This window comes from Artemia franciscana, unplaced genomic scaffold (genome assembly GCF_032884065.1).
Source record: "Artemia franciscana unplaced genomic scaffold, ASM3288406v1 Scaffold_1064, whole genome shotgun sequence".
Taxonomy (NCBI): Eukaryota; Metazoa; Arthropoda; class Branchiopoda; order Anostraca; family Artemiidae; genus Artemia; species Artemia franciscana.
In genome coordinates, this window is record NW_027062732.1 from 90043 (window position 1) to 113906 (window position 23864).

At 34.3% G+C, this 23864-nt stretch overlaps 1 protein-coding gene across 4 annotated transcripts in view; it reads right to left on the reverse strand.

Moving 5' to 3' along the window:
• LOC136042304 (myb-like protein X) overlaps nucleotides 1-23488 on the reverse strand; it is a 69054-nt gene extending 45566 nt beyond the window's left edge. For 3 of the 4 annotated variants that reach the window (XM_065727257.1, XM_065727258.1, XM_065727255.1), the window contains exon 1: nucleotides 23402-23488. The gene's annotated coding sequence lies outside the window, so the exon portion shown is untranslated. The remainder of the gene's footprint in view (nucleotides 1-23401) is intronic. The other variant, XM_065727256.1, reaches the window with a different exon arrangement.
• Nucleotides 23489-23864: the final 376 nt, after the last annotated feature.

Sequence of the window (23864 nt, forward strand, 5' to 3'; positions counted from 1 at the left end):
AAATCCCCACAATGTCAAAAGATCTGGTCGGGATTTGAAATAAGAGCTCTGAGACATAAATTCCTTCTAAAAATCAGATTTCATTACGATCCGATCATCTATTCGTAAGATATAAATACTCCAATTTTCATGTTTTCAAGAATTCTGTTTCCCCCCCCCCCAACTCCCCCGAATGTCAGAGGATCTGGTCGGAATTTGAAATTAGAACTTTAAAGCACAAGATCCTTCTAAATATCAAATTTCATTAAGATCTGGTCACCCTTTCGTAAGTTACAAATACCTCAATTTTCAAAATTACCCCCCCCCCCCCAATTCCACCAAAGAGAGCAGATCCGGTCAAGTTATGTCAGTCACATATCTTAGACAGTTTTCTATTCTTCCCATCCAGTTTCATCCTGATCTCACCGCTTTAAGTATTTTCTAAGATTTCCGGTCCCCCCCCCAACTGCCCCCCCCCCAATTACGCATGATCCGGTTGAGATTTAAAATAAGATATCGGAGTTACGAGGTCCTTCTAAATATGAAGTTTCATGAAGATCCGATCACTCCTTCGTAAGTTAAAAATACGTCATTTTTCTAATTTTTCAGAATTCCCCCCCCCCCGCAATTGAGCGGATCCGTTCCAATTATGTAAATTACGTATGCAAGACTTCTGCTTATTTTTCCAACCAAGTTTCATCCCAATCCCTCCAATCTAAGCGTTTCCCATCATTTTAGGTCACCCCACTCCAAACTTCCCCCAATGTCACCAGATCCGGTCAGGATTTCAAATAAGAGCTTTGAGACACGATATCCTTCTAAACATCAAATTTCATGGAGATCCAATCACCCGTTCGTAAGTTAAAAATACCTCATTTTTCCTAATTTTTCAGAATTAACCCCCCCCCCCCCAACTACCCCAAAGAGAGCGGATCCGTTCTGGTTATGTCAATCATGTATCTAGGACTCGTTTTTTTTTCCACCAAGTTTCATCCCAATCCCTCCACTCTAAGTGTTTTCCAATTTTTAGGTTTCTCCCTCTCAACTCCCCCCCCCCTAATGTCACCAGATCCGGTCGGATTTAAAATAAGAGCTCTGAGCCACGATATCCATCTAAATATCAAATTTCATTGAGATCCGATCACCCGTTCGTAAGTTAAAAAAACCTTTTTTTTCAGAAATACCCCCCCCCCCAACTACCCAAAAGAGAGCGGATCCGTTCCGTTTATGTCAATCATCTATCTAGGACTTGTGTTTATTTTTCCCACCATGTTTCATCCCGATCCCTCCTCTCTAAGTGTTTTCCAAGTTTTAGGTTTCCCCCTCCCAACTCCCCGCCCCCATCACCAGATCCGGTCGGGATTTAAAATAAGAGCTCTAAGACACGATATCCTTCTAAACATCAAATTTCATTGAGATCCGATCACCCGTTCGTAAGTTGAAAATACCTCATTTTTCTAATTTTTAAGACTTACTCCCCCCCCCCCAACTACCCCAAAGAGAGCAAGTCAGTTCCAATTATGTCAATCATGTATCTGGGACTTGCGCTTATTTTGTCCATCAAGTTTCATCCCGATCCCTCTACTCTAAGTGTTTTCCAAGATTTTAGGTTTCCCCCCTCCAACTCCCCCCAATGTCATCAGACCCAGTCGGGATTTAAAACAAGAGCTCTGAGACACAATATCATTCCAAACATCAAATTTCATTAAGATCCAATCACTCACTCATAAGTTAAAAATACTTCATTTTTTCTATTTTTCCGAATTAACCGACCCCCCCCCCCAGATGGTCAAATCGGGAAAACAACTATTTCTAATTTAATCTGATCCGGTCCCTGATACGCTTGCCAAATTTCATCGTCCTAGCTTACCTGGAAGTGCCTAAAGTAGCAAAACCGGGACTTTAGATTTTCCCCCTCCAACTCCCCCCAATGTCATCAGATCCGGTCGGGATTTAAAATAAGAGCTCTGAGACACAATATCATTCCAAACATCAAATTTCATTAAGATCCAATCACCCGCTGATAAGTTAAAAATACTTTTTTAATTTTTCCAAATTAACCGGGCCCCCACTCCCCCCCCCCCAGATGGTCAAATCGGGAAAACGACTATTTCTAATTTAATCTGGTCCGGTCCCTGATACGCTTGCCAAATTTCATCGTCCTAGCTTACCTGGAAGTGCCTAAAGTAGCAAAACCAGGACCGACAGACCGACAGAATTGGCGACTGCTATATGTCACTTGGTTAATACCAAGTGCCATAAAAAAGGTAAAAAACTAAAAACTAAAAAAAAGACCAATTCAAAAACGAATATATATACAGACCGGGACACCGGGACACAAATGACGACCGGGACACCGGGACACAAGGAATATAAATGACGCCCGGAACACTCAAAGAGAAATCACAGACTGGGACACAGGGACACAAATGACGACCGGGACACAGGGAATATAAATGACGACCGGGACACAGGGACACAACTACAACGGGGACGCCGGGGGGCACAGGGGGACATATAAATGACGACGGCAACAAAGGGAATGGTCGATTAGCAATCACCATCAACAAAGCTCAAGGGCAATCATTAGAATCATGAGGTATAGATCTGAATACGGATTGTTTTCCCATGGACCATTATATATTGCATGTTCAAGAGTCGGTAAACCTGACAGTCTATTTATATGCACAGACAATGGGACTGCAAAGAATGTTGTATATTCGCAAGTTTTACGTACTTAAAAACATATATATATATATATATATATATATATATATATATATATATATATATATATATATATATATATATATATATATATATATATATATATATATATATATATATATATATATATATATATATATATATATATATATATATATATATATATATATATATATATATATATATATATATATATATATATATATATATATATATATATATATATATATATATATATATATATATATATATATATATATATATATATATATATATATATATATATATATATATATATATATATATATATATATATATATATATTCATAGGTGGGACATAGGGACACAACCACAATGGCGCGTAACTAATATGGCGCGTAACGACTTACGCGCGCGGGGGGGCTTGGGGGGGAGGGGGCGCGAAGCGCCCCCACCAACTAGGTGTTGAGGTGTCGCGAAGCGCCACCCCAACAGCTAGTATATATATATATATATATATATATATATATATATATATATATATATATATATATATATATATATATATATATATCTATATATATATCTATATATATAAAAATAAGTTGTCTGTCTGTGGATCTGTGGATCAGGTGACGTCATGTTTCTGTGTCGGCTGACATCATGAAATTAGTTGTCAGGTGACGTCATGTTTCTGTGTCGGCTGACGTCATGAAATTAGTTGTCGTCATTTTGCTTTGACGGTGACGTCATTCAAGTTATATAAGACATATGTTCACGTAGAAATCTATTAATGTTTAAGTTTACAATGACTGATGAAGATGCTCAAAGAGTCTATGCCAAAAAACTTGCTGCTGATAGTTCCTCGGCACGCTTTCTTTTCTGACTTTCTCTATCCTTAATTTGACCTGAATGAATTCTACATATTTTGTATTTAGGGAAAAGCCGTAATAAGTCGATTGTTTTGAGGTATGCGTCATAGTTGCAGCGATATAGTAAAGAGTGAAGCCCATAGTGACCAAAAACTTAAAAAATGAATTTTTAAATAAGTTTTTAAGTGTGAAGGAATTACTCGATGATGCTGATTTAGCATTGCTAACTATTATATTATGCTTTAAAGTTTAACAAAAATTAATGATAACAGCAATATTATGAGACAGTGACAATTTGTCTCCCTTCTCTAGATTTTGAAGAATGTATATGACAACCTGCATACATTACTATATAACTTAAAACAAGTCTACATCATCCTTTACATTTTTTTTTTATCAAAAGTATGTGAACAGTCTATTCTAAAAATCAACATATAAGGTACCTTGTGATAGCGCTGTGGGTTAGGCCACGGCTCCAAATGATGGGGTTAAGGTTCAATCCTGCCTGTCGCAAGGACCAATGTATGTAAGAGCCAATTCTATGTAAGAACCAATAATTTTTTTCTTATGTTTGAATCAATTTGTTATATCGTTTCCATCTAACTTGAGACAATTTTTATCATGTGAATAAATAAAATACATATTTTTGTCTTCTAAATTTTTAACTTGTCAATTTTATTTTCTTCACATTTGGCCAAAGATATAAGACGTAAATTGGCCCAAAAGACACAAGAGCTTTGTTTCACAAAGAAAGTGAGACATCTTTTCAAATACCGAGATTGGCGTTATTATGTATCTGTTTTAAAAGGAATATGGTTGTGTACTTTTAAATTCTAATAAGTTTCTTCACTTTCTATTTTGTTTTATCAAACAGTTCGTGTTAACGAACTGTAGTAAGGAGCAACCCGGCTCAATAGTAATCAAACCTCTAAGAAAAGGAATTATGATATCAATAGCTACATCGAAAGAATTGTATTTTAATGCTGATTCTAAATATATAAGTTTCATCAAATTTAGTCTTATCCATCAAAAGTTACGAGCCTGAGAAAATTTGCCTTATTTAAGAACAGAGGGGGAAACACCCCCTACAAGGCATAGAAGCTTAACGAAAATCACACCATCAGATTCAACGCATCAGAGAACCCTACTGTAGAAGTTTCAAGCTCTTATCTACAAAAATGTGGAATTTTGTATTTTTTGCCAGAAGGCAGATCAAGGATGCGCGTTTATTTGTTTGTTTGTTTTTTTGTTTTTAGTTTTTTTTTCCCCATGGGTGATCGTATCGACCCAGTTGTCCTAGAATGTTGCAAGAGGGCTCATTCTAACGGAAATAAAGTGTTCTAGTGCCCTTTTTAAGTGACTAAAAAAATTAAAGGGCACCTAGGCCCCCTCCCACGCTAATTATTTTCCCCAAGTCAGCGGATCAAAATACTGAGATAACTATTTTGTTCAGCGTAGTCGAAAAACCTTATAACTATGTCTTTAGTGACGACTTACTCCCCCACTGTCCCCGTGGGAGGAGCTACAAGTTACAAACTAGTGCTTACATATAGTAATGGTTATTTGGAAGTGTACAGACGTTTTCAGGGGGATTTGTTGGTTGGGAGAGTGGTTGAGAAGAGGGGATATGTTGGGGGAACTTTCCTTGGAGGAATTTGTCATGGGGGAAGAAAATTTCCATGAACGAAGCTCAGGATTTCCTAGCATTATTAAAAAGAAACAATGAAAGAATAAATATGAAAAAGTTTTTTTTTCAACTGGAAGTAAGGAGCAGCATTAAAACTTAAAACGAACAGGAATTATTACGCATATGAGGTTCTCACCTCCTCCTAGTACCTCGCTCTTTACGCTGAAGTATTTTTACTAATTTCAACTATTTATTCTACGTCTTTAGTGATTCAGGGGTCATTCTTAATGCATTGGGACAATATTTAAAATTTAGTGTAAAGAGCGAGGTACTAACGAGGGGTTCAACCCCCTCATATCTATCTATATGAAAATAAGTTGCATGTATATCTGTTACACTATCTTCTATAAAAAAGGAAAAAAAAACTGAAAAAAATAAGAGAAATAAAAGAAAACTAAAACAAGAAAAAAACTAAAAAAAACTAAAGAAAAAAAAACGAAGAAAACAAAAAAAAATAAAAGAAAACTAACAAAAAGGACAAAAACTAAAAAAAAAAAACAAGAAAAAAATAAAAAAATAAGAAAATCTAAAGGAAAACTAAAAAAGAACTAAAAAGAAAAAAAAACTAAAAAAGAACTAAAAAGAAAAAAGAAAGACTAAAAACAACTAAAAAAATAAAAAAATACAAAAAATCAAAGAAAGAAAAAGACGAAACTAAAAAAAGAAAAAATTAAAAATGGAAAAAAACTAAAAACAAGAAAAAATGAAAAAAACGAAAAACTAAAAAAGAAAGGACTAAAAAAAGAAAAAAAAGACGAAAACTAAAGAAAATAAAAAATCAAAAGAAAAAAAGAAAAAAAAAGTAAAAAAACTGAAAAAGAAAAATTAAAAAAGAAAAACTAAAAAACGAAAAAATTGAAAAAAGGAAAAAAATGAAAATGAGGAAAAAAAAGAAAAACTAAGCTCAATGACAATTGAGCTTAGGCAATTCAATGGCAATTGCCTCAATGGCGAACTGTTTGATTCCATCTTTATAAATAAATGAAAAAAAAGAAAAAACTAAAAAAAAGAAAAAAATATAAACCAAAAGAAAAAAAAAGAAAAACTAAATCTATTAACAAAAGAAAAAAAAGAAAAAAACTAACAAAAAAGAAATGTAGAAAAATAAAAAAGAAAAAAAGGAAAAAACTAAAAAAGGAAAAAAAATAGAAGAAGAAAAGAAAAACTAAATCTACTAACCAAAAAAAATATATCCATCTATCTATCTATATATAAAAAAAAAATGTAGTGTCGGTCCGGCCGTCTGTTACACTATCTTTACCGTTACACCGTTACCCCTTATTATTGTTATAAAAGAAAAAAACACTAAAAAAACTAAAAAAGGTAAAAAACTAAAAAAAAAAACTAAAAAGAAAAACAAAAAAAACTGAAAATCTTAAAAAAAAGTATAAAGAAGAAAAAAACTAAAAAAGAAAAAATAACCAAAAAAGAAAAGTAAAAAGATAAGAAACTAAAAAAAGAAAAAAACTAAAAACTAAAAAAGAAAAAAAGAAAAAGAAAGGAGAGAAAAACTAAAAAATAAAGAAGAAAAGAAAACTAAACTGGGAAAAATTGAAAAAAAAAATCTACACAAAACAAGCGAAAAATGTATAGCAATAAAACGTGAAAAAACACAAAAACTGATTATTTAAGAAAATCATCACGATGGTTCATACCTGCCCGGAGGACTTTTCCGATATTATTTACATTTAAGTAGCACCAGATTTTTAAAATTTAAAGAATATATTTAATTTAATATTATAAAATTTAATTTTATAACACCTACTTTTCATAGATAAGGAATCCATGACACATGTCTCTTATAATAATCTAAGAAATTGTTTGATTTTCCAGAAATCCCTTCACTGATGTGCTTTCGTAGTAGGCTGTGCTTATTAAATTAACAACTTTAAATTAAATTAAATTAATATTAACAACAATTAGGCGCACCCTGATTTAAATTTGTCACATGGCCGCAAAGCATCATTCTCCTCAGTTTTTACCAAAGCCAGGTTTCAGGTTGTTTATATAAGCTATAAAAAACGATATTTTTTCCAAGCTTATAGTTTTTTTTTTCAAATTTTCATCCAATTGCTATACTCTTTTTGTTAACATAATTTTTGTTTCTGTTACCAAACTTTTTAAATAATTTACAAACTTAATGATTTTGTCGCCAACACTTCTGTTAGCGACAAAATCATTTGTCGCCTGACAGGAAAATGTCAGCAAGTATCCTTAAACACTTTTTGGGAAAAAATCTAGTAATAACGTTGTAGTCAAAAGAATAATAAACTATTGACAACAAAATATGGTGAAAAGTGGAGCAATTGCGGCTTTGACAAAAAATTAGTCTTTGATGCAAATCAGAAATTCTGACTTCCAAGCTTGAGAGTTTCTTTTTTCAACTTTTTATCCAATTATTATGCTTTTTTTTAATTTGTTAACACAATTTTTGTTTCTATCACCATTTTTTTTTAATATTTTACGAATATAATTATTTTTGTTGCCAAACCTTTGGTTTTTACGAACTAACAGGAAAATGTCAGCAAGTATCCTTAGTAAACATTTTTTGGGGAAAAATCTAGTAATAAACTTGTAGTCAAAAGAATAACAAACCCTTAACTACAAATTATGGTGAAAAGTGGAGCCATTGCGGCTTTGACAAAAAATTAGACTTTGATGCAAATGAGAATTTCTAACTGCTGCGGAGTTGTGGGTGGCGATGGAAGAATTGTGGGGCTAAAGAGTTTAGGGCTAAGGAGTTGTGGGTGCAGATTTGCGTATGTTAAAATTTGTGTGGTAAAGAGTAATGTGGTCACCGTCATAATTTTAGTTCCTCCAAATCTACGTTTATAGGTGACTCTAGTGAACAAAAAGTAGTGCTAAAGAATTGATAGAAAATGTTCATTTTGTTTACTAAAAAGTAGAGAAGCTGAAAAGTCAATTCAGCACTATAAAAATACCATCAAACTGTAAAAATCTAATTTGAAATAAATCTTCATCGCCTACATATACTTTCGCGGTTTGGCTTCCTTTGGCACTAGGACCCTTTTTTCTGTTTTTGGTCTGTGATGGTTTATTTTTCTTATTTTTAATATCTTAATTCTACTTTAATTTTTTCCCCTATTTTTGAATCTCTCGTTTTGCTGATTGCTCAATGTATCACATATGTACAATATTTATGTACAATACTATGTACAATATTTATGTATTCAATATTTATGTATGTTTAATCACTATGCACAATATTTAACAGATTTTTCTTTTAAATTCTCTATTTTATAGTTGAACTTCAAATTCCTTTGTTTTTTCATGCTCAGTCACTTTGTCATTAAATCTTTCCTAAGAATAATCCAAAAACAAAGTTTCAATAATGAAGGTGATCACAGAGGCCAAAATAAACTTAAAAACATTCAGTGGAAAAGACTTGCTAATTTATATTCTAATAAACAGTGAAAAATTCGTAAATATGATAACCAGCCGAAAAATAGAGGCTGTTAAAATAGTAGCCCTCAATTAGCATTGAGGGCTCAATTAGTAAAATCTGCCTAAACATTCCTGCCTAAACAGTCTGTGATTTCTCTTTGAGTGTCCCGGGCTTCATTTATATTCCTTGTGTCCCGGTGTCCTGGTCGTCATTTATATCCCCTTGTGCCCCCCGGCGTCCCCGTTGTAGTTGTGTCCCTGTGTCCCGGTCGCCATTTATATTCCCTGTGTCCCGGTCGTCATTTGTATCCCGGTGTCCCGGTCTGTATATACATTCGTTTTTGAAATGGTATATGATGAAATAAATTTTTGTATTTTTCCCCTTTTTTTCTTTTTATTTTTTTTTTTTGGTTTTTACTTTTTTTTAGTTTTTTTAGTTTTTTTAGTTTTTTTTCTTTTTAGTTTTTTTTATTTTTATTTTTTTTTAGTTTTGTTTTTCTCCTTTATTTTTCATTTTTTTTTCCCTTTTTTCTTTTTTTTTTCTTTTCTAGTTTTTTTAGTTTTTTAGCTTTTTTAGTTTTTTTTTATTAGTTTTTAGTTTTTTTTCTTTTTAGTTTTTTTGTAGTTTTTACCTTTGTTTTAGATTTTTTAGTTTTTTTTACTTATGTCCTGGTCGTCATTTATACTCCCTGTGTCCCGGTCGTCATTTGTGTCCCGGTGCTTTGTTGATGGTGATTGCTAATCGAACATTCCTTGTGTCCCGGTCACTTTCTCTTTGAGTGTCCCGGTCGTCATTTATATTACCTACTAGCTGTTGGGGTGGCGCTTCGCGCCACCCCAACACCTAGTTGGTGGGGGCGCTTCGCGCCCCCTAAGCCCCCCCGCGCGCGTAAGTCGTTACGCGCCATATTAGTTACGCGCCATTGTTGTTGTGTCCCTATGTCCCACCTGTGAATATAGATATATATATATATATATATATATATATATATATATATATATATATATATATATATATATATATATATATATATATATATATATGTTTTTAACTACGTAAAACTTGCGAATATACAACATTCTTTGCTGTCCCATTGTCTGTGCATATAAATAGATTGTCAGGTTTACCGACTCTTGAACATGCAACATATAATGGTCCATGGGAAAACAATCCGTATTCAGATCTATACCTCATGATTCTAATGATTGCCCTTGAGCTTTGTTGATGGTGATTGCTAACCGACCATTCCCTGAGTCGCCATCGTCATTTATATATCCCCCTGTGCACCCCGGCGTCCCCTTTGTAGTTATGTCCCTGTGTCCCGGTCGTCGTCATTTATACTCCCTGTGCCCCGGTGCTTTGTTGATTGCTAATCGAACATTCCTTTTGTCCCGGTCGCTTTCTCTTTGAGTGTCGTCATTTATTTAGATTGTCAGGTCTACCGACTCTTGAACATGCAACATATAATTGTCCATGGGAAAAACACTCCATATTCAGATCTATACCTCATGATTCTAATGATTGCCCTTGAGCTTTGTTGATGGTGATTGCTAATTAAACATTCCCTGTGTCCCGGTCGTCATTTATATTCCCAGTATCCCGGTGGTCATTTGTGTCCCAGTGTTCCCCCTTTAGTTTTTTTTATTGGTTTTGACCTTTTTTTAGGTTTTGTAGTTTTTTTCTTTTTTCTTTTTAGTTTTTTTTGAAGTTTTTATCTTTTTCGTTTTTTTATTTTTATTTATATTTTTTTAGTTTTCTTTTTCTCCTTTATTTTTCAGTTTTCTTCCTTTTTTTAGTTTTTTTTTTTTCTTTTTTAGTTCTTTTAGTTTTTACCTTTTTTAGTTTTTTTTAGTTTTTTAGATGAAATTTTTTTTTAGTTTTTTTCTTTTTAGTTTTTTATTGGTTTTTACCTTTTTTTTTAGCTTTTTTAGTTTTTTTTCGTTTTTTCTTTTTACTTTTTTTTTAGTTTTTATCTTTTTTATTTTTTTTATTTTTATTCTTAATTTTATTAGTTTTCTTTTTCTCTTCTATTTTTCAGTTTTTCCCTTTTTTTTAAGTTTTTTTTTAGTTTATAGTTTCAGGCTTGAGGCTGATAGAGAAAGAAAGAACAGAAAGCGTGCCGAGGAACTACCAGAGCAACGCGGAAGCAGACTTGCTGCTAAAAGAGAAAGTGAAAAAAGAAGGCGTGCCGAGGAATTACAAGAACAGCAAGAAATCAGGCTTGCTGCTGATAGAGAAAGTAAGAAAAGAAAGCGTGCCGAGGAATCACAAGAACAGCAAGAAATCAGGCTTGCTGCTGATAGAGAAAGTAAGAAAAGAAAGCGTGCCGAGGAATCAGAGCAACCTGAAAGTTATCGCCTGGCATTCAGGTACAACCCAGTCGATGATTATAGCTTGAGTAGATGTGTTCAAATCGGGACAATGTCTAAAATTTGTCCCTATTGCAAGGCCTTGAAATTCAATGGTGAAACAATGGGAATGTGTTGCGCCTCAGGAAAAGTTAAACTTCCTCTATTGGCTGCACCACCAGAGCCATTGAAGACTTTCCTTACTGGAACTACGTCAGAATCTAAGCGTTTTTTGTCAAAAATCAGAAAATACAACTCATGTTTCCAAATGACGTCGTTTGGAGCCCAAATCGAAAATCCAGATCAATTTATGTCTACTTTCAAAGTAAAAGGGCAAATTTATCATAGAGCAGGGTCCCTTCTACCATTCTCAGGCGAGAATCATAAATTTTTACAATTGTACTTCATCAGTGATAGAAATTCTGGATTGAATGCACGTTGCGAAATTTCTCCCAACGTTGAAAGGACAATCGTTTCCCAATTGCAACATCTTTTCCACGAAAATGATAATTTAGTGCGTCTGTTCAAAACAGCCATCGATTTGATGCCTACTGATACGCATAAAATTGTTATTTCCGCTGACAAAACGCCTCCTGGCCAACATGTGTGTAGATACAATGCTCCAACTATCGACGAAGTGGCAATTGTTATGGTCGGTGATCAGTTTTTACCTCGAGATATTATTCTTCATAAGCGAAACGATCAGTTGTTAAGAATTGCTGAAACTCATCGATGCTACGATGCCCTACAATATCCTATCATTTTTTGGGATGGAGCCGACGGCTATCACTTTAATATTAAATTGATGAATCCAGCCACTAACAAAGAAATGAATAAGAAATGCAGTGCAATGCATTATTATTCCTATAGACTAATGATTCGGCAGGATGAAGAAAATTATATTTTAAAATGCCGTGACTTGTTTCACCAATTCGTCGTTGATATGTATGCTAAAATTGAATCAGAACGTTTGCTATATATCCGCCTGAATCAGACCAAGCTCCGCTCTGAACAATACATTCATTTGCGAGATGCAGTTATAAATGACGGTAATACCACAAACGTTGGAAGATTAACAATTTTACCTTCGTCATATGCTGGCAGTCCCCGTCATATGCATGAATATGCTCAAGATGCTATTGCGTATGTTCGTCTCTATGGTCGTCCAGATTTATTTATTACATTTACATGTAATCAATCTTGGGACGAGATACTGCAGCTTTTACTTCAAGGACAATCGGCGGTTCATAGGCATGACATTACGGCCCGTGTCTTCCGGCAAAAGTTGAAATCACTGATAAACTACATTGTAAAACTTGAAGTGTTTGGGTCAGTGCGATGCTGGATGTACTCAGTGGAATGGCAAAAACGAGGTTTGCCACACGCACATATACTAATCTGGCTACATAAAAAAATTACTTCGAACGAAATTGATGATGTGATTTTTGTGAAATACCTGATAAAAATGTCGATAAGGGGTTACATGATATTATTGTAAAAAATATGATACATGGACCTTGCGGTGCACTGAACGAAAATTCACCATGCATGGCCAAAGGAAGGTGCACAAAGCATTTCTCGACTTTTAGTATCAAACACAATTACTGGCAATGATGGTTACCCACAATATAGAAGAAGATCTACTGAAGATGGCGGTAAAACAGCAATAATAAAGAAGCGTAACGGTACCACCATCGAAGTAGATAACCAGTGGGTTGTTCTATATTCCCCATTATTATCAAAAACATTTAATGCACACATAAACGTTGAATACTGTAACTCCGTAAAGGCAATCAAATACATATGTAAATACGTCAACAAAGGCAGTGACATGGCAGTTTTTGGCTTGCAGCCCGAAATCAAAGATTTCGATGAAATCGTACAATATCAGGCTGGAAGATACATAAGCAGTAATGAAGCTGTTTGGCGAATTCTTTCATTTCCGATACATGAACGTAGTCCAGCTGTTGTTCACTTAGCGATACATTTACAGAATGGTCAATGTGTTTATTTCACAGAAACCAACGTGCAACAAAGAGTCCTGAATCCACCGGATACAACATTAACAGCTTTTTTTTCGCTTTGCAAAAATGATTCTTTTGCAAAAAACTGCTGTATACTGAAGTGCCTTCGTATTACACGTGGAATACTAAAAATAAAGTATTTGAACGTCGAAAACAGGGTAAGTCAGTCGACGGCCAACCTACCATCTTCAAAGATACCACAATAGGAAGACTACACCGTTCACCCCAATCAACATGAATGCTTCTTTCTACGCCTGCTTTTGGTGAATGTACCCGGTCCGACATCCTTTGAGTATTTGAGGACTGTAAATGGTACTATACATGACACTTACCGTAGTGCATGCCAAGCTCTGAATTTATTGGAGAATGACCAACACTGGGATAACTGCATCAATGACGCGTGCGAAACGTCAACCCCAAGTCAAATTCGTGCATTGTTTGGCATCATTTTAACAACTTGCTCTCCATCAGCTCCTACAGAGTTATGGGAAAAATATAAGTCAAAAATGTCCGAAGATATACTCCATCGAAAACAGTTAGAGACGTCAGATATGACTTTTGATTTTACATCAGAAATTTATAACTACACTTTAGTTGTTATAGAAGATTTGTGCGTACGTATGGCAAACAAACCTCTTCAGGATTTGGGAATGCCTTCACCTAACCGTATCGCTGCTGTTTATACATGTGTAGAATTGGATCGTGAACAAAGTTACAGTACGAGTGATCTATTGTCTTATGTACAAAATAACATTTCCAAGTTAACGTCAGAAAAAAAAGACATTTATGATACGATAATGCATTGTGTCGATAACAACGTTGGAGAAATTTTCTTTTTGGATGCGCCAGGAGGTACTGGTAAAACGTTTGTGATAAAACTGATTCTGGCATCAATTCGATCAAAAAATGATATAGCGTTGGCAATTGCGTCGTCCGAAATAGCCGCAACATTGCTTCCTGGTGGAAGAACTGCTCATTCCGCTTTGAAATTGCCTCTGAACTTGCATTCTACAGAAACTCCCACGTGCAATATTTCCAAATCATCTGGGATGGGTAAAGTATTGCAGCAATGCAAACTTATTATTTGGGATGAGTGCACAATGGCACACAAAAAATCGCTCGAGGCTCTGGATCAATGCTTGAAAGATTTGCGAGGGAAGTCGAAACCCTTTGGCAGCACATTAATATTGCTTGCGGGAGATTTCAGGCAAACATTACCTATAATACCTAGATCAACTCCTGCTGACGAAATGAATGCTTGCCTGAAAAATTCTAATTTATGGGCACACGTAAAAACATTAAAATTAACTACAAATATGCGTGTCCGATTGCAAAACGATGACTCTGGTCAAACATTTTCAGAACAATTGCTGGCAATGGGAAACGGAAAGCTCCCAGTAGACTCAATTTCAGGACGTATACAACTACCTGCTGATTTCTGTAATTTAGTGACGTCCAAAAATGAATTGATTGAAAAAGTATTTCCGAATATTCTAAAAAATTATAAAAATAATAAATGGCTAAGTGAAAGAGCGATTCTCGCACCCAAAAATATAGACGTCCACGAAATCAACAATATTGTTTTGACCAAGATTCGAGACCAGGCAGTCCTTTACAAGTCAGTCGACACAGTTTTGGAACCAAATGAAGCAGTTTATTATCCATCTGAATTTTTAAATTCCATAGATCTTTCAGGGTTTCCACCACACGTGCTACAACTAAAAATAGGCGTACCAATAATACTTTTAAGAAATATAAACCCACCAAAGCTTTGCAATGGCACTCGACTTGCCGTAAAAAAAACAATGGAAAACCTAATAGAGGCCACAATCTTGACAGGGCCTTTTGAGGGTGAGGCTGTTCTTATTCCTCGCATTCCCATGATTCCAACGGATCTGCTTTTTCAATTTAAAAGATTGCAATTCCCAATTCGATTAGCATTTGCAATCACCATTAACAAAGCTCAAGGTCAATCATTAGAAAAATGTGGTATAGATCTTAATACTGATTGTTTTTCCCATGGACAATTGTACGTTGCATGTTCGAGGGTCGGTAAACCTGACAATCTATTTATATGCGGCGACAATTGGACAGCGAAGAATGTTGTATATTCGCAAGTTTTACGCAGTTAATTTGTATTTTGGAACTAAATGAAGCGGTTAATTATCCATCTGAATTTTTAAATTCCATAGATCCTTCAGGGTTTCCACCACACGTGCTACAACTAAAAATAGGCATACCAATAATACTTTTAAGAAATACCAACCCACCAAAGCTTTGCAATGGCACGCGACTTGCCGTAAAAAAAACAATGGAAAACCTAATAGAGGCCACAATCTTGACAGGGCCTTATGAGGGTGAGGCTGTTCTTATTCCTCGCATTCCCATGATTCCAACGGATCTGCTTTTTCAATTTAAAAGATTGCAATTCCCAATTCGATTAGCATTTGCAACCACCATCAACAAAGCTCAAGGGCAATCACTAGAAAAATGCGGTATAGATCTTAATACAGATTGCTTTACCAATGTACAATTGTATGTTGCATCTTTGAGGGTCGGTAAACCTGACAATCTATTTATACGCACAGACAATGGGACAGCGAAGACTGTTGTATATTCACAAGTTTTACGTAGTTAATTTGTATTGTATCTATCTATCTATATAAAAACGAGTTGTGTGTATGCATGTTTGTTTGTTTGTAAAAAGAGCGTTTGCATATGACGTCATTATTAGTACATACGGCTTTGTATATGGACAGACAATGGGAAAGCCAAGAATGTTGTATATTCGCAATTTTTACGTAGTTTGAAACACATATATAAATCTATCTATATTCACAGGTGGGACACAGGGACACAACTACAATGGCGCGTAACTAATATGGCGCGTAACGACTTACGCGCGCGGGGGGCTTGGGGGGGGGGGCGCGAAGCGCCCCACCAACTAGGTGTTGGGGTGGCGCAAAGCTCCACCCCAACAGCTATATATATATATATCTTCTATATATATAAAAATAAGTTGTCTGTGGATCTGTGGATCAGGTGTTAGGCTAAAAAAGGTAAAAAACTAAAAACTAAAAAAAAAACTGAAAAAACTAAAAAAAGGCAAAAACTACAAACAAAACTAAAAACTAAAAAAAAAATAAAAAAGCTAAAAAAACTAAAAAAACTAAAAAAACTAAAAAAAGGTAAAAAACTAAAAAACTAAAAACTAAAAAAAACTAAACAAAGGAAAAAACTGAAAAATAGAAGAGAACCAATAAAAAACTAAAAATTAAAAAAGGAAAAAAACTAAAAAAAATTTTCATCTAAAAAACTAAAAAAAACTAAAAAAGGTAAAAACTAAAAGAACTAAAAAAGAAAAAAAAAACTAAAAAAAGGAAAAAAACTGAAAAATAAAGGAGAAAAAGAAAACTAAAAAAATATAAATAAAAATAAAAAAACTAAAAAGATGAAAACTTCAAAAAAACTACAAAAAAAACTAAAAACTAATAAAAAAAATAAAAAAGCTAAAAAACTAAAAAAACTAAAAAAAGGTAAAAAACTAAAAAAACTAAAAACTAAAAAAAACTAAAAAAAAGGAAAAAACTGAAAAATAGAAGAGAAAAAACGAAAAAAAACAAAAAAAGCTAAAAAAAAAGGTAAAAACCAATAAAAAACTAAAAAGAAAAAAAAGGAAAAAACTAAAAAAAATTTTCATCTAAAAAACTAAAAAAAACTAAAAAAGGTAAAAACTAAAAGAACTAAAAAAGAAAAAAAAACTAAAAAAAAGGAAAAAAACTGAAAAATAAAGGAGAAAAAGAAAACTAAAAAATATAAATAAAAATAAAAAAACTAAAAAGATAAAAACTTCAAAAAAAAACTAAAAAGAAAAAAGATAAAAACTAAAAAACCTAAAAAAAAGGTCAAAACCAATAAAAAAAAAACTAAAAGGAAAAAAAGGGAAAAAATTAAAAATTTATTTCATCATATACCAATTCAAAAACGAATGTATACCGGGATGACGACCGGGACACAGGGAATATAAATGACACAACTACAACGGGGAAGCCGGGGGGCACAGGGGGATATAAATGACGACCGGGACACCGGGACACGAGGAATATAAATGACGCCCGGGACATTCAAAGAAAAATCACAGACTGGGACACCGGGACACAAATGACGACCGGGACACAGGGAATATAAATGACGACCGGGACACAGGGACAAAACTACAAAGGGGACGCCGGGGTGCACAGGGGGATATATAAATGAAGATGGTGACTCAGGGAATGGTCGATTAGCAATCACCATCAACAAAGCTCAAGGGCAATCATTAGAATCATGAGGTATAGATCTGAATACGGATTGTTTTCCCATGGACCATTATATGTTGCATGTTCAAGAGTCGGTAAACCTGACAATCTATTTATATGCACAGACAAAGAATGTTGTATATTCGAAAGTTTTACGTAGTTAAAAACATATATATATATATATATATATATATATATATATATATATATATATATATATATATATATATATATATATATATATATATATATATTATATATATATATATATATATATATATATATATATATATATATATATATATATATATATATATATATATATATATATATATATATATATATATATATATATATATATATATATATATATATATATATATATATATATATATATATATATATATATATATATATATATATATATATATATATATATATATATATATATATATATATATATATATATATATATCTATATATATATATATCTATCTATATTCACAGGTGGGACATAGGGACACAACTACAATGGCGCGTAACTAATATGGCGCGTAACGACTTACGCGCGCGGGGGGGCTTGGGGGGGCGCGAAGCGCCCCCACCAACTAGGTGTTGGGGTGGCGCAAAGCGCCACCCCAACAGCTAGTATATATATATATATATATATATATATATATATATATATATATATATATATATATATATATATATTCACAGGTGGGACACAAGGACACAACTACAATGGCACGAAACGACTTATGCGCGCAGGGGGGGGGGGGGGGGGGTCTTGGCGGGTTGCGAATCGCCCGTACCAACTAGGTGTTTGGGTGGCACAAAGCGCCACCCCAACAGCTAGTATATATATTTATATATTTATATATATATATATATATATAATATATATATATATATATATATATATATATATATATATATATATATATATATATATATATATATATATATCTTATATCTTCTATATATATAAAAATAAATTGTCTGTGTGTGTGTGGGCCTGTCTGTCGGGTGACGTCATGTTTGTGTGTCGACTGACGTCATGTTTTCAACAGACGAAATTACAGACCGGGACATCAGGACACAAATGACGACCGGGACACCGGCACATAGGGAATATAAATGACGACACTCAAAGAGAAAGCGACCGGGACAAAAGGAATGTTCGATTAGCAATCACCATCAACAAAGCACCGGGACACAAATGACGACCGGGACACAGGGAGTATAAATGACGACCAGGACATAAGTAAAAAAAAAAACTAAAAAAACTAAAAAAAAAGTAAAAACTACAAAAAAACTAAAAAGAAAAAAAACCTAAAAACTAATAAAAAAACTAAAAAAAAACTAAAAAAGCTAAAAAACTAAAAAAACTAAAAAAGAAAAAAAATAAAAAAGGAAAAAAAATGAAAAATAAAGGAGAAAAACAAAACTAAAAAAACGAATGTATATACAGACCGGGACACTGGGATACAAATGACGACCGGGACACATGGAATATAAATGACGACCAGGACACAGGGACACAACTACAACGGGGACGCCGGGGGGCACAGGGGGATATAAATGAGGACTGGGACACAAGGAATATAAATGACGCCCGGGACACTCAAAAAAATCACAGACTGGGACACCGGGACACAAATGACGACCGGGACACAGGGAATATAAATGACGACCGAGACACAGGGACACAACTACAAAGGGGACACCGGGGGAAACAGGGGGATATATAAATGACGACAGCGACACAGGGAATGGTCGATTAGCAATCACCATCAACAAAGCTCAAGCACAATCATTAGAATCATGAGGTATAGATCTGAATACGGATTGTTTTCCCATGGGCCATTATATGTTGCATGTTCAAGAGTCGGTAAACCTGACAATCTATTTATATGCACAGACAATGGGACAGCAAAGAATGTTGTATAGTTGCAAGTTTTAGATATCCGGTTCCCCCCTCCAACTCCCCCAATGTCACTGGATCCGGTTGCGTTTTAAATTAAGAGCTCTGAGACACGAGATATTTCTAAATATCAATTTTCATTAAGATCTGATAACCTGTTTGTGAGTTAAAAATATCTCATTTTCTAATTTTTCTAAATTAGCTGTCATTCCACTCCCTCCAGATGGTCAAATCGGGGAAGTGACTATTTCTAATTTAATCTGGTGGGGTTTTTGATATGCCTGCCAACTTTTGGCAATTGCTATATTGATCACGTGTCTAGTTGTAAAAACTGGGGGAGTCTGAAATTCAAACCTGAGAACTCTTGTACCCTAAGCAAGATCATACCTCAAGAACACAAGCCATACTTAAGAAGAACAATTATTTGTTTTATTGACAAAGAAATTCTTCTCAACTATCTTGTTCACTTGCTCCTGCCCTTCCCTCCTGATGGTCGAATCAAGGAAGAGAATATTTATAATGTAGTCTGGTCTCTGATATGCCTGTCAACTTTCATTGTCCTAGGTTATCTTGAAGTGCCCAAACTAGTAAATCCCTTCCAACTCCCCCAAAGCAAGCGGCTCTGGCCCAGTTATGTCAAGAACGTATCTAGGACATGTGCTTATGTTTCCCACCAAGATTCATCCCAATCTTTACACTCTAAACCCTTTTCCGCCCCTCCAATTCCCCCCAACGTCACCAAATTCGGTCAGGATTTAAAATAAGAGCTCTTAGACACAAGGTATTTCTTAATATTAAATATCATTAAGATCCAATCACTCATTTGTAATTTGAAAATACTTCTTTTTTTCTGAATTACCTTTAGGTAATTCAAAGATTTAGGTGCCCCCTCCCAAACTCTCCCAAAGAATGCCAATCCGGTCCGGTTATGTCAATGATGTGTCTAGGACACATGCTTATTATTCCCACAAAAGTTTCTTCCCAATTTCTCCACTCTAAGTGTTTTCCAAGATTCCCCCCCACCTACCCAACTCCTCCCATTGACAAGACCCAGTTGGGATTTAAAATAAAAAGGTCTGAGTTAGGAGGTCCTTCTAAATATCAAATTTCATTAAGATCCAATCACTCCTTTGTAAGTTAAAATATCTCATTTTTTCAAATTAACCCCCCCCCCCTAATTCTTCCAAAGAGAGCGGATCCGTTACGGTTACGTCAATAGCGTATCTAGGATTTGTGCTTATTTTTCCACCAAGTTTCATCCCAATCCCCCCACTCTAAGCATTTTCCAAGATTTCAGGTTTCCCCCTCCAACTCCTCTCAATGGCACTGGATCCAGTCAGGATTTAAAACAAGAGCTCTGAGACATGATATTCTTCTATATCAAATTTCATTAACATCCTATCACCTGTTCATAAGTTAAAAATACCTAATTTTTTAATTTTTCCAAATTAACCGTCCCCTAACCCCCCCCCCCCCCAGAAGGTCAAATTGAGGAAAGGACTTTATAATTTAATCTGGTTTGGTCCCTGATACACCTGCCAAATTTCATCATCCTAGCTTACCTAGAAGCACCCAAATTAGCAAAACCAGGACAGACCAACAGAATTTGGGATTGCTATTTGTCACTTGGTAAATACCAAGTGCCATAAAAACCTTATATACCCCAGGGCATAGCACAAAACCCTTGCTCCAGATCTCTGTGGTGTTGTGTTAAACCTGGAGCAATTGTTATCTGTTCTTTGAACTATTTTAAATAAAATAATGATTGCATAATTTCAATCCAACATGTTTGGTAAAAAGAGGAGTAGATTAGGGGAGGGGGCTAGTTGACTTCCATTACTTTTGACTCTTAAAGAACTAGAACTTCCCATTTCAACCAAATGAGCCACTTCTAAAGTTTATACAGTCATTCCTTCCGTAAGTCTTAGATGCCCTAGTGACAGAACTTACAACCCTTGCTCCAGGCTCTGGTAGTTTGTATCAACCCTCAAAGTCTTGTTATATGATTTTTGGACTATTTTGAATAAAAGGACAATCTCAAGTTTCTATTGGATGCATCTTGGAAAACATGAAATGGGTGTGTTAGGGGGGGGGAGTAGCTGAACTCTGATCACTTTAACTCTTAAAAGGGGCAATAGAACTTCTGATTACAAACCCAAAGCATATACAACTAGCATTTTTACAAAAATTGTATATGCCCCAAGGGCATAACTTAAAACACTTGCCCTGAGACCAGTGGAGGGGGGGGGGGGGTCTTCCTAACAGCCTTAATTTTTAGACCCCTTAACTACAATGAAAAAAATTATATATCAAAATTTTGATTAGTCATGTTTAGGGAAATGATGGGATTGGAGGACATTGTGTGTGTGGGGGGGGGGGAGGGTAGCTACCCTTTGATCACTTTGACTCTTACAAAGGGCACTACGCATTCTGATTACCAAAGTAATTTTGTATGCAAAATGTAACAAAGCCTAACAAAATACCAACTAAATATTTATTAAAATATAACTACAATATAATTTTTGACTGAACTGAAGCTAACTGTCTCTGCATACAAACAGCACAAAACTGGTTATTGCCTGGTCTTATATATCCAAATTCTCAAGTGCTGGATAACAGATCAAGTGCCAGTAAATCCTTACCCCCCCCCCCCATGTTTCCATGGATTGGCACTCCTGCATTGTGATATGGCAAGGAATATGACTTCAAAATGATAAATCCCAAAGATTAGTGTAAATCTAAATGTAACAGTTTGCCTACTGTATGTATATTTATATTTACAATATTCTGTTACAAAAAATTACTTGGTGCCACCTGGATTTTATATTTATTTTAATAGCAATTAATAAGGGATATAAATATTATTGTATCTGTGAGAAGAGGAATTAACAAGTAAAAGACTAATTTTTATAATTATTATAATTTTACAATATAAATCATCAAATGTTTTGGGGAAAAATCTTTCTATCAAATATAAATCAATTTGTAAATTTGTTAAGTTGAAATAAGTTAAAATAAATTAAGTGATGAAAAAATAACACCAAAACCATGTTAACAAATTATCAAAATTTATAAATCTTAACTTAAATTTTTAATTTTATCTGTAAACATGTCATAAGTGTTACCAATTTCCTAATTAGGCCTATTTTCTCTTTTCTTTTAAACTGTCACTACCCTCTAAATATTATCATTACACCCAAAATGCATCTGTGCCTATTACCACACTTCTGGTTTCCTCCAGCAACCCCACTGGGCAGCAGTACCCACTTTGAGAATCACTGATATAAATAAATTTTTTGATGTATTCTTTAATTTAATTTTGTACCCCCCCCCCCTCCCAAGTACAGCAAGTACAGGTAACTCTATTTTAGAAGCCAGAATTTCCTTATTAAAATAAATTACAAAACCTCTTTTTTTTCAAAGTAGGTGGTCAACTGGGCATAGCTTTATCATAAATAATTCCTGAGACCATGCTGGCTGGTTATGATAAAAACGAAAATTGTTAAGACAAGAGAAATGAGGATAAAAACAGCCAGTGAAGAAAACAAATCAACAAAGAAGACTATGAAACATTTTGCTGAAGATCAGTCAAGTAATCAAATTTGTAAGACTTGTAGCCTAAATAAGAAGAGGATTAACACGGAAGCATAACAATACCTTCCTGGAGTATGTTCTTGGCCCTGAATGGATAACTGAAAATTTTATTTCCCAAACATAACCCCTTTCCAAGATAGCCTAGCAAAAAGAAGCTAAACTAGAATTTTACCATTCAATGAGTAGCATAAAACAAAAAATTTTATAATGTTAAGCTTCCTACTCTTGCTCCTAGTTTACAGTTGGGCCTAATCAGAGAAAAACACTAACATTCTGACTTATTGGCCTATTCATTTGATAAACTAGCCTACTGGACATCAAAGAATGAATAAATTAATAATTTTACAATAATAAGGGTGTTTCCAATATAGTGTAATGTTCTTTTTGAGCAGGAGTACTTATATACTAACATCCAACTAAGTTTTAATATCATTTGGCTATACTGACACCACTGTTGTCTATTTATTACCAATTAAATTAGACACCTAATGATTTCCCCACCTTTCCCTTACAAGATATCTAAACTCTAAATTACAAGAATATACAAACATTCAACTTACAAAATATGATTAAAACAGATTAGTTCTGCCCCCTCCCACCATAGTTCGTTCTAAATTAAATGTTGCTATTTTAATTGATGAAAATGAAACAGTACATTAAAGCCGCGTTCGTTTCACTTTTCAAGTTAACTGACATCGTCATTAACCTTTGAAAATACAATTCCGATCGATCACTCTCAATCTTAAAAAGGACGCTAGAACACCCTTTCTGTATAAACCTTATATGCCCCCAGGGCACTGCTTATAACCCTTGCCCTGAGGGCTGTGGGGGGTTTGTCTTCGTTAAAAACACAATTCTGGACCTTTCAATTACGTTGAACAAAATAACTATCTCAAAATTTGGATTAGATGTGTTAGGGGAAATGGTGGGCATGAGAGAAAGGGTTAGTTGCCCTCCAATCACTTTCAAATATTGAAAAGGGCACTAGCCCTTTTAATTTCTTATTGAATAAAATCTTTTCGA